General features: G+C 42.1%; 1 protein-coding gene across 1 annotated transcript in view; it reads left to right on the forward strand.

Moving 5' to 3' along the window:
- The window catches only part of lingo2 (leucine rich repeat and Ig domain containing 2), a 283,749-nt gene that overhangs the window by 87,179 nt on the left and 183,564 nt on the right, over window positions 1-13,006 (forward strand). Inside the window, exon 3 of the mRNA XM_066649464.1 lies at window positions 8,133-8,258. The gene's annotated coding sequence lies outside the window, so the exon portion shown is untranslated. The remainder of the gene's footprint in view (window positions 1-8,132; window positions 8,259-13,006) is intronic.

Genomic DNA, 13,006 nt, shown 5'->3' on the forward strand with positions numbered 1-13,006 from the left:
GCTGGAGGTTTGGAGTAAAATGTAGCATTTTTACCATCTTCCCAGGATTTTATTTTTATTTATTTAATTTTATAGATATTTTTATTTGCTGTTTTCCCATCTGAGGTTTTGCTTTGCCAGCCACCAGAGCCAAATTAGCTCAAAAAGACAAACTCAGCAGTACTAAACTCAGCACTGCAAACCCACCCTTTCCCCTCTCCGTGACATTTATTGACAAATTCTGATGACAGATGGGGGAGCAGTAATTGCATCACTGCTGATGATGGCTGATATTTAATGGCAGGCGACTTTATTTCTCACTTTTGTTTTTCTTTTTTTTTTTTTTTGCAAATACTCGGTGTGGTGCCGCACACATTGGAGTCCTGAACTGGAGCCTCCGTAATTGGGACAGCTGCTAAGCATGGAAAGGCCACACTGGCAAAGCGGATAAGGCTTAAGTCTTCAAAAGAAGCTTTTTTTATTTATTTATTTCTATCTGTGCTGTGTTTGTATGTGGCGTGGACTGATTATATTTACAGATTAGGTGCTACGCTCTAATGTTTTAGCTTGTTGTCCATCTGGATTTATTGGATGTGAGACCCCAATTAAAAATGGATTTAGCTGGTGGTAATTTTGACAGAACCCCTACTGCATTTAATTGGATACATCGTTATACCCGTATGAAGCTGTTGGAAAACAATAGTGGCATATTTGTGTCGCCACCTTTATTTTTTTTATGCATGTCAGCCAATAGTTGTTTATTCTTCTTGGTCTCCAACTCTGGTCACTTAATATAACATTAGAGAAAGCGAGCTGATACCCGTCAATGCAAAGATAGGGCAATCAGATTCTCTTACAGTTGGCATTTGGGGGATTCAAAAACTGGAGATTATCAAGAAATGATGAGATCCTATTGCACTGAGTCACTGAGAAGAAAATCATCTCTAAATCCAGCACTAGCACAAGAGGATATCATATACACTGATAAACTCTCAGCTTTATGGGTAGTTTTGTGTTAAAAGAAGGTTAAAACTGTGTTAATGTGTACTCAGAACTACATTAATGGTCCCATTTCAATGGGTGAAAAGGTACCACCATAGTTAATAACTGTTTTGACAGGAAATAAAATAAATAAGTCTTTCCTTTTTAAAGTCTTTTCCTCAGTACTGTCAGGAGCAGCCCTAAACAAATGTACAAATACACTGTGCAATTATGGAACAAATCTATATAATCATTTGAATATTGTTAAGTGATGAACTACTTAATGGAACGGAATAATTAAACTGCTTTCTGCTTTGAAAATCAACATGTTCTTGGATCTTTAATATGGTATTTCAGTGTGTGATGTTATTGTTCCATGTAAACATAACTAGACATAGCCCAAAAAAAAAAAGAAAAAAAATGTTGTTTGTTGGCACTCAGGCAATTTGAGACCAGCTTATAGGATTCACAGTGGCGAACATGGTGTTAGACATCACAGCACAGCTTCTGAGGTCTCGTGGAGTCCATGTCACAATGGGTCATGGCTGTTTTTTTTGGTTAAAGGGAGACTTACAGAATATTAGTGAGGTGGTATTAATGTTATGGCTGATTGCTCTATATTTAGTATATAAATATATATATAACATCAGCAGTGGCATTTGAGGCTGAAGGAGCTTATAAGGCTATGCTTCAGTGATAAAGAGCACTAAGTCTCATGGGACACTGGGACACTGTCTAGAGCCTGTCTCTCACTCTCTGAGCATCTCTCTCTCTCTCTCTCTCTCTCTCTCTCTCTCTCTCTCTCTCTCTCTCTCTCTCTCTCTCTCTCTCTCTCTCACACACACACACACACACACACACACACACACACACACACACACACACACACATACTCAGAGTCTGAATCAAAGAGCGCATACACAAACACACTCTAGGCTGTATTCCCATCTTTATGAGGACTCTTATGGTTCTCTGGGACCGTGGCCGCTGCTGAGGGATGCACTGAAGTGACTTACTGTTCAAACGGGTGCACAATTCTCAGCACTTTACAACACAGCAAGGCTATTATCTCTTACAGCTTTCTTACTTACAGCAGCAGCTGATAGATTGCACAGTTACAATTGAAACCTTCAAGTCAATCATCTTTAAATGTTCCTTCTAAAGCTGCAGTGAGAATGACATCGAGTCCAAATGATTCGTCTGAGGACTGGGGGGGGGGGTGTGTGTGTGTTTTGCCATGGCTGACATCACCAACATTTACTTTACTTCACTGTACTGACTTTCAAACTTTTTGTGTCCCTCCAGAGACCCACCTTGCAAGTTATTTATTTATTTATTTATTTATTTATTAATTTATTTAGGCGGCACGGTGGCACAGCAGGTAGTGTCACAGTCACACAGCTCCAGGGACCTGGAGGTTGTGGGTTTGATTCCCGCTCCGGGTGACTGTCTGTGAGGAGTTGGTGTGTTCTCCCCGTGTCCGCGTGGGTTTCCTCCCACGGTCCAAAAACACACGTAGGTGGATTGGTGACTCCAAAGTGTCCATAGGTGTGAGTGCGTGAGTGAATGTGTGTGTCTGTGTTACCCTGTGAAGGACTGGCGCCCCCTCCAGGGTGTGTTCCCTGCCTTGCACCCAATGATTCCAGGTAGGCTTTGGACCCACCGCGACCCTGAACTGGATAAGGATTACAGATAATGAATGAATGAATGAATTAATTTGTTTATATCATCAACAAACACATGTCATATGTCTAGGACTTTTATTGTGAATTATTAAATATTGTGTATTTAAACAAACAAAAAACAAATAAATAAATAAATAAATACATTCATATGAACAGAAAACACACTCCTCTCAGTTGAGTTTTTTCTCCTCATCCAGTGGTACATTAGCAACCAAAGCTCCATGATGCTACCTTTCTGACCTGGTGCTAATGTTAATACTTTATTTTAAAAATAAAATATGTAAACATTAGCAAGTTACATTATGAAAAATAACAATTATGACAGAGTTGTTTAAACATGCATTTTTAAGTTGCAGTCACACATTCAAAAACCTGCAATTTCTTTATGCCCCAGTAGGGGTGCACACCCCACAGTTTGAAAACCTCTGATCTGGAGGATGGTGTTGTGTTTGTTTAATTGTTTTAAATCATAAAGGGGACCACCTATGCTCTCTCAAGTTCATTGTTTGCTTTGGTAATTAACAAACAAACAGACCACACAGACACAATAACTCAGTCTGCTACGTGGACAGACGCCAAACTGGGGACTTTTGATTTGAGTTTTGATCTTCAGGAAGACATTTTGTCCCCATGAAAGACTGAACACAAACACACAGACAGACAGACAGATAAACACACACACACGCACAATCACACAGTGGTATGCTCACGTACGCATGCGGCTAAAGCAGACTATTATGTGCGTGTGGAGGACCTACTCGTTTTCTCAGCACATGATGGAGGGCCACATTACCTGCAGCCCCAGTCAGTCTCCCCACAACAACTCACAATTACATTCTGAGTCATCCATTCCCACTGGCCTCTCCTTTCTTCTTCTTTCACTTCTGTAGTCTTAAGGTTTTATGGCCTAGCAGGTATATTGGATTTCTCCTTTTCAGATTCCTCAGTTTGCTATATTCAGGGACTTTGTTTTTCTCTGTCACTGCCTTTTTTATTCTCTCTCTGACTCTTTTTTTTGTCCATATATTTCTTCCAAGGTGGTGGCTCCAAGTCAGTGGGTAAAAGCCTCTCTCCCTCATGCAGCTGATTAACACCTCGCAGTGTTCAGTAATAATGCTGCCTTTTAAGCTCAAACTGAAAGCCTGCGTTAATCATCCCACATTGGCTTTAAGAATCAAAATGTACCACAAGCATATCATGCAGTACGAGGTAAAATGATGAAGTAAGAAACGTGAAGGAAGGGTTCAGCTGCTCTAAAAGGAATACTTGGTTAATTGTACCACTTGGCTTTGGAGATGCTGTGCAGTTGCTCCAGAGCCCCCCCTGTATGTGTACTGCTGTAGATGCATTGCTACTCATAGGCATAATTGCTTTGCTAGATGCTAACATTTTTTTTTTTCCATTAGTGCTGACCTTTTAAACAGTCAGTTACATTGTTATCTCCAGTACGCTCACTGGCTGCCAGTATAGACCCGTTTATATGCAGTTGGAGTATCCGACCAAGTCCTCTGTGCCAGTCCACTTCAGAAAAATGCTGCCTATGATGGTCGCTAACACTGTTAATGCTACTCAACTTTCCGCTAATCGAATCTGAGGAGCAGGTCGATCACAACCATGTAGAAAATCTCTCACAGCATGTTCAGGCTTCTTTCCCTTTTTGTCAGAAGGAGCAAGCGGGGCTCGGCGGGGTCCCTGGGTACAAATACAATCAAGTCCAATCACCAGCCGTGCCCCACATCCTAAACAATGCTAAAATACAAGCCTTGTACTTTCATGTTTGCTTTTATAACAGCAACAGTATATATATATATATATATATATATATGCACCTACATGTCCAAATGTGTATAGACACCATGGTGGGCACCATTTATAACTAATTCAAATTAGGAAATGGTTTCAGCTTATGCAGTTTGACCTGTAGTCTAATGTCAGCGTTTGCATTTGTGCTGTGAGCAGCAGTTACACCTTGGTTCCACTTTTCAGTGGAAAATGACAGTATTAAAAAAAAAAGTTAAAATAATCCGTTCATTCATTCACTGTAATCCTTATCCAATTCAGGGTCACGGTGGGTCCAGAGCCTACCTGGAATCATTGGGCGCAAGGCAGGAATACACCCTGGAGGGGGCGCCAGTCCTTCACAGGGCAACACAGACACACACACACATTAACTCACACCTACGGACACTTTGGAGTCGCCAATCCACCTACCAATGTGTGTTTTTGGACTGTGGGAGGAAACTGGAGCACCTGGAGGAAACCCACACGGACACGGGAAGAACACACCACACTCCTCACAGACAGTCACCTGGAGTGGGAATCGAACCCACAACCTCCAGGCCCCTGGAGCTCTGTGATTGTGACACTACCTGCTGCTCCACCGTGCCGCAGGTAAAATAATAGTAATAATGGTCTAGAGACAAGACACTTCAATAATGTTTATCATTGCTATCAATCTCAGCCAAGGCTCACTATGTTTCTGACATGTCAGGCAGCAAGCTTATAATATTTCAGATTTTGTAATAATTTTGCATCTTCTGAAACCCAGTGTTACATTCAGAACTAGTCCTACTCTTTGTAAATCATTTAAATCCACAGCAATACTTATTTAGTGGGTTGATTAAGACCTTCTGTTCAGCTCTTGAAGTCTGAACCAGTGGGGAACCTTGCCCGTGTTAAAGGACGGGGAAAATAATCCCACTGAACAACGGGAAGATTCGAAGAAGAAACCCAAGCAAAGCTGCTCAGCTGATACAAAGTCTTGATGCAATAGAAACATCTAGAAATGCTTGATCAAAGCCAATCCAGAAACTTTAGACTGTTTTTTTTTTTCATGCAACCGTTCATCTTATCAAAGAGCCTGACTCTGACAAATTATGCTGTGTGCACAGAGGAAGTGTTTCGTGGGTAATATTCTCTCCTCTCGGGTGTTTATTGTGGGTGACAGACAGAAGCGTGTAGACCTTTGCTGTCTGTCACCACCGCTTGCTGTAGATCTGCTTTTTTTTGTGTGTGTGTGGAATGACATCAACCCACACACCTCTGAGTTATTCTTCTCTTTCAGATAACTGCTTCAGTCAGAGGCCAACACTCGTTTTCTATTGAAGCACTCTGGTATGTTCGTGTTCGCTGGGAGCTATTGTTCACCGCACATTTTCACCACACTGCGACACACACTCACCAAGGCTCTGGAGCTCTGTTTCCAGCTAGCTGTGTGTGTGTGAGTGAGTGAGTGAGCGGTTGGTGCTAGGGGCAATGGCTTCTATAGTTGGGTGTCCACTCCTGTGGGGTTCCTCATTAGCTACTGTGCTCTAATTAATCCACATCCAAGCCTCCAGCTCCCCAAAGCTCCACACGGGGTAACAGAAGGCGAGAGGAAGACTTACGTAGATGAGTCTAAGTCTTGTTTCAGTTCTGTCTAGAGTTCTCTTCATATTAACCAACAAACAATGGTGTCTGACCTCGAAAGTCCAACAAAGTACCTGTGCTGAATGTAACAGCATCTATTAAATGTCCGGCCTGGAGGTGTTGTTCCTCATTAAACCACAATGTAAGTATTTTGGTCAGTTTTTCCAGGAAACTAAATGGTCTCCTGACATTCCTAGCACTAGCTGTCACTTTGGACAACCGTTCAAACACCTGTGATAACTAGGGCTTCACTGATATGGGAGTGTCCAATTATTTTTTACACTGAAAGTGTAGAAAGTGGAACAATATGCAACACATTGCTATTAAATAACTATCAAGTAATGGTTTTGATACTCTACACATGGCTGTCCTTGTGGCTAAACCCTGCATCTTTAAAGGCAGCTGCCAACCTTTTCGATCGGTTTCATGCTGTGGTCTGAGTGGGGATCTATGTGATTATTGTTACAGAGTTAGGGGTCTCCTCTTTAGAACCCAGTGGGCTTAGGAGCCTGTGGAATATCTCTGGTTTATCCCCTGAGGTGGAAAGTAAGAGCTCAATCTCTTCACTGGCTGGCTTCAAAGTCCTCCAAAGACACCTAACTCTACTGAAAGACCCCCAGTAATGACCTGCTCTGAGCCTGCGGAGACAAGCATCGGCAACAACTGCACAGTCACTGAGGGTTCTATCACTCTCTCTCTCTCTCTCTCTCTCTCTCTCTCTCTCTCTCTTTCTAACAGTCCTAAAGGCCCTTACCCTTAATTGGCACAGCCTCTAAAAACTCCTTATTGAATCTCCCTGAGAGGAGCTGGTTCTTTGCTCCACTTTAGTGAAGAGCGAAAAAGGAAGGTGGAGAAAGTGTTTAATGTCCTATTACAAAATACGAGAATTGGCATCGCCATCCTTCATCTGATCCCCCAATCTAATCTTATTCTGATGCATATGGTGCCAGTTCATGGCCGGGGAAGTTCATATCTCTCTCTCTCTCTCTCTCTCTCTCTCTCTCTCTCTCTCTCTCTCTCTCTCTCTCTCTCTCTCTCTCTCTCTCTCATGGGTTTGATATGCAAATTCCTACACCGCAGGAAACTATCAATCCTCCATATTGAGTAGGACTCTTGGTGCACCATTGAACGTCTCTCTCATTGCCATGCACTTTAATCTTCATAATCCAAAGGTTTGATGAATTCCCCAAATCCGTGGCTGAGCATGGAGCAACGTCGATTCATCCTGAATCTCCTGCTTGGGCACATTAAATAAATAAATAAATAAATAAATAAATAAATAAATAAATAAATAAATAACACACTTGGCTGGAAGTAAGTGGAATGCATGATGGCGGCAACCCTCAACACAACCCTCACCCCACCTCCGCCCCCACCTCCAGTAAGTGACTGAAATAGATATTTGCCAGTGACTTGTTCTCCCCGTCATAATCACATTCCGTATTCTCACCTCTAACGGCCCCGCCTTCAACAACCCCCCCCCCCCCCCACACACACACACACACATAACCACCCCCCCACCCCCTCCTCATCACCTGAGATTTAACATAGAGGGAGAGAACAGTAAGTAGTCAGCACCAGGCGAGGGAAGTAGTGAAAGAAATAGACGGGGGATATTGAAACCTACAGAGAAAAGCGGTCCTTATCTACATCCCCCAGGTGAATTACTTCTTATAGCGTATGTTGTATTTGGCCTGTTTTTGTGCAAATGATACAAAACACATGGCTCAAAAGTCAGCACAGTCTTGAAGCTTGTAGCAGGAGTTCTGTGAGGAGGGCTGGAGAGTTCAGTTACAGTGCCGGGAGCTATAAGGGCTTAATGAAGCAAAAGCTGAGAGCAATCTGCCAAAAAAAGAAGGACAAAAATAAATAAATAAAAAAAGAGCCATTAGCCAGCTGAAGCATTGTGCAGGAGCGAGGCTCTGCATATGGTCTGAGGTCCCAACACTGTCCTCAAATTGCTCGACTCCTTCTTCCTCTCCTCTTCTGCAGCAGGGCTGGATGGCAGAAAGAACAGGCACTGGAGCTCATTATGTCACAGCATCCACTAATAGTCTGTGCCGTCTTTCTGCTTTTCAGATCCAGTCTTTGGGAATTCTACACGTCGGAGAGCTCCTTGAGGACACTGCAGAGGATTTTATCCTTAATACGGAAGGCCATCCTTCATCACAGTGTATGCGCATCTGTTTTCCTAACATCAGCAAGGTAAGAGACAAATCGATTTTCAGACGGATTGGGGGATGTTTTCACAAATATGGCCTTGTGAAATTTCATCCAGTTTTCTTATACCATACTTTTATGGGATCTGCACAATCTCCACGCACCACTGAGGTGGTACCTTCACTAATACTTTCTTATGAAATAGTAGACACACACACACACACACACACACACACACACACACACAAACACACACACATACACTATGACTGAAGAAATACAGAAACCAAAACAAGATTCTGAAGGAATTGAACAATACCATGAGCTGTATTTGGAAACATATGCATGCAGAGAACGTTCTTTGCATGGGGAAGTGGTTCTTTAGATTGCTGTACAATGTTTGTATATGGTTCCATATGGAACCTTTTTAAAATGGTTCTATATAGCACCAAAATGTTCTTTAATTGTTAAGATGCCCAGCTTGTTACAGCAGAAGACATTTTCTGATGCTATTCACCATTTTCAAAAATGTGAAGTGCTGTCCATTGATCAAACTGAAAAACCACTTTACAACACTAATGTTTCTTTCTAAAACTCATAGTTATAAACAGAACCATAGTTTTTGCAAGATAACCAGGTTTGGGTTCGATTTCAGTGAGGGTCTACCAGTATTTACAATGTTATTACAATATTACTATGTAATATTATACATTTCTGAAATTATATCACTGTGGGGAGATTTACTATTGGATATTACTGTGCGTTCTTACATTATCATGCTTGGTGCCATCTTCAATAGGCCAAGCTTCTCTCCAGAATACGTTCCAGTGTTCTCGATCACATCAAATAAGCAGGAGGCATTGCTTCTTGACTTGTCAATGAGAATGACCCGAAAGTCTCATCATTCACTGGAGCATCACAACATTATTTCTATTGTGGATGAGTTTCTGATTTATGGGATGACTCTCAGTCACTGATAGATGTTCTGTTGTTTCAGGAGTAAGTAATTAAAATGTGGCTGCATGTTTGAACCCTTGTCTTTTAAAGGGTTAAGTGGCTTGGTTAAGGGTGTTTGTTTGACAGTTACTTGATGTGGGCAGGAAGCTAATTTCCAAAGCCTGACTCAAGGGTTTATTTGAAGGCTACAAGACTGTGAAATTAGACGTAAATGGGCGGATAGAGCAGTAGGAGCAAATGGCAGACCGTGACCGTCCTTCTCTGGCCTGGGAAGGAGAAACGCCTATTCTCTCTCTCTCTCTCTCTCTCTCTCTCTCTCTCTCTCTCTCTCTCTCTCTCTCTCTCTCTCTCTCTGTCCTTGATCTACAGTGGCAGGGTGACATTTTCTCCCCAAAAGGCACAAAGGGATATGAAATTACTCCTGGGTGTCAAGCATGTCATCTCAACATGTTTAAATGCCCGCTCTCAAATGCCAGCACCCGCTAACGGAACACGCGGGAAAGAACTGTCCGCAGAGAACTGTTGCCCGTCACGTGTCTTGTTTGCGGCAGAAATGCATGCTACTGAGGGATGAGTGAGTGAGTGAGTGAGTGAGTGAGAAACCTTAATGCCATGGGGCATAACAAAACAAGACCTCAGAATGTAGGATGTTGTCATTGTCATTCTCCATCTGACACTTGTGTTCATCCCTGCTTTTGTGTCCTAATATAATCGGAGCTGAGTGCTCTCACACCAGACCCTCACAGCCTCCTCAGTGAAGTGGCTCCACTCCAAAATCTTTGGTCCTAATTCAGACTAGTTACAATTACACACAGGCGCAGGTGGTGGTGGGGTTTGGGTGGTGGGGTTTGGGGGGTGGGGGGCGGGTGGGACAACTCCAGCACAACGATGGAAACCTCCCTAAATGGGACACTGATGGAATAAAGCATCTGCCCATTGACCTCCACTTCCCTGGGATTGTGCAAACTGCCCAAGATAATGGGAAGTACACTACGACAATGAACAAATTATTTGTTATTACCTGCCTTCTCACATGTAATTACACATAATTAATGACTGTTATCTTATATCTAAACAATAATGCTGGAGTGGGTAGTCGTATGAATGAATACAATCTGTATTTCAGTCCAATTTTAGATGAAGCATCAGTAAAAACTATGAAATTACTATTGAATTAGAATTCCCTCTACTGAATCTATATTGTTTTTTTCTATTGTGATGTAGTATGTTGAGCCCAATTTAGCTACTATTTTGTTAACAACTATGTAATTACATATATGATTTATAGTCAGGGCTATATTATGCTTTTGTTACCTCACTACACATGCTGACATCCATCTCAAGTGCAGAGCTTCCAACATCATCTTCCATGAATCATCTACAACAGCTTCCTGAGGTTGAGTTGGGGGTATTGAGAAAGCCACCGAAGATGGCTACACACCAGTCTGTGTGTATGTGAATGAGTGTGTGTGTGTGTGTGTGTGTGTGTGTGTGTGTGTGTGTGTGTGTGTTCTAAGAACCAAATATTATGGGCTTCGTGGGAAATGAACGTGTGTTTTTTTTTTTTTTTTTTTTTTTTGCTTTTACAGAGCGCCACTAACTAAATCCCCATTGAGGCTAATTCAAAACTAAACTTGGGGCCAGGGATGGACTTGATTGGCTTGAGAATCAGGTCTAGAAAGGTCAGAGGAAATCTTTGCAAAGCTGTTCTTCTCAGAGAAGAGCAGACGTGATTGTGTTCATGAGGCAGAGCCAGAACTCGCATTCAAACAAGTCTGAAAGACATCATCACCACTCGACTAGCATCCGTTATTCCTCCCTCTCTCTCTCTCTCTCTCTCTCTCTCTCTGTCTCTCTCTCTCTTACCCTCCCTCTCCCTCAACAGATGTTAATACTCCAAGGCTTTTGCTCAACATGCTCTAAACAGCCGGCTTCTAATCTGCATTACAAATTGTAGCCCCCCGTCCCACCCCCATTTTGTCCCTTTGATTTTTCCCCCCGATTATTTATTTATATATTTATGTATGTATGTATTTATTTATTTATTTATTAGCGTATTTACTCGTTTACTTATTTAACCTTACTTGCATAAGAAAAAAATATTTTGCAATATTCCACCCTGGCTGTGTTTTATTGGACCCAATATAAAGGCATGATTAAGCCATTAAAGACACATCTGTCATCCTAATTTCTTTTTAATCTGGCAAGGACTGGCCTGCATATTGCAGCAGCAGAGCTGACGTTTTAATTAAGTCAGGCCTGTAAGAATGATTACGGCTGGAGTGCGCAGCGCTGAGCTGTTTGCCGGACCGTAGAGGATGGATGGTCATGTGCTATCCATCCGTGGGTGTTCTGAATAGACACTGTGCCTTCTCCTTTTCTGTTCTTCTTCCTCTCTCTCTCTCTCTCTCTCTCTCTCTCTCTCTCTCTCTCTCTCTCTCTCTCTCTCTCTCTCTCTCTCTCTCTCTCTCGTGTCCAGTTCATGGACCAGTCAAAATAAGCCTGAGACATTTACACGTTCACTTCACGTCATTTTATTAGTAGGCTACCAAGGTTGTAGAGACTCATCTGGTACTGTGGCCATGTTCTATCAATCAGAGGTGCATATTTTTGGTTGGGTGCCCTCTCTTACCCTATATCATTGTAATTTAAATGGGAAAGAACCTCAGCAGTATCAAAGTATCTGTGTTCTTGAATCTGGGAGTTTGTGTTCAAGTGTCTGTCACTCTCTGCTGTTCACTTGCTGTGTGTTATTTTTTTTTTTCTTTTTCTGAGAAGCGTTTTACTTACTTTACTTTTCAAAGATAACAGCTGGACAGCGGAATGCAGTGCTGCTTAATAATTCACAGGTGCCGCCACAGTGATTCTGTTTAAGTGTTTATTTGGTGGGCTGAAATAAAATAGTGCAGTATCTTGGGTTGACTCAGAAGGTGTGAAAGTGCAAGATGAGAGATGCACCCTCCCGCTTGAGAGTGTGTGCTCATCTGGAGACTCCAGTGGTCCTGCTGCTTTGAAACAGAGGCCTGTACGCTGGGCCCACAGCCAGGCCGGCGAGCTTGGAACACAGGGAGGGGTCTTTATCTTTAAAGAATTTTGTCCTTCACATCCAAAGTATACATATAAACTGAAGATAGAGTGAAAAGAGTCAGAGAGAAAGTCCGTGTGTTTGAAAAAGAACTTGACTGTAGTTCAGAATGAGAAATTCTCTGTTACAAAGCAAAGCTGGCACGCCTGCCCTCCCCTGCCATAAGCTGCCTGATGTGAAGGTTATGTGAAGAACTGAATTAAAAGAGACTTCTCAGTCGCCAACCAGATTTGGCTCTCTGATATGTCACAGCATTTCCACTGTTCCTGCACTTTCTCATGGCCCTTTCTCTGCGGCAGTTTCTTGCCTTGTATCTGCTCTGATCCTTTGACTTTGCCAAGTGGGAAAACACTGTGATTTTAGCCAACGCCTGAGAACAAGACTTGTTTTAAGTTAGAGCACATACATTTGACAAATTGGAGGAAATTTCTTGGAGATATTTCAAGTAGAATAGAATAGAATAGAATGGAATACATTTTATTAACCACAATTGAAATTCAAACAACATATAACATCTACCCCAATATGCAGAAAAAAAAAAAAAAACATCCTGCGGTAATAGGAAATGTTTATTTTTTATTTTTTTTCAATAAGGCTAGTGGTGCAATTGTAATAAACAATAATGTACTCTAAACTGGCATGGGAATTACAGGCTACTGCAAAATGCTTTGTCATGAAACAATGCACATATTGCTTTATGTCTGAATACAGTACAATGTTAGGACCCCCCCCCCCCCCCCCCACACACACA

Source organism: Hoplias malabaricus, chromosome 17 (assembly GCF_029633855.1).
Source record: "Hoplias malabaricus isolate fHopMal1 chromosome 17, fHopMal1.hap1, whole genome shotgun sequence".
NCBI classification, from domain to species: domain Eukaryota; kingdom Metazoa; phylum Chordata; class Actinopteri; order Characiformes; family Erythrinidae; genus Hoplias; species Hoplias malabaricus.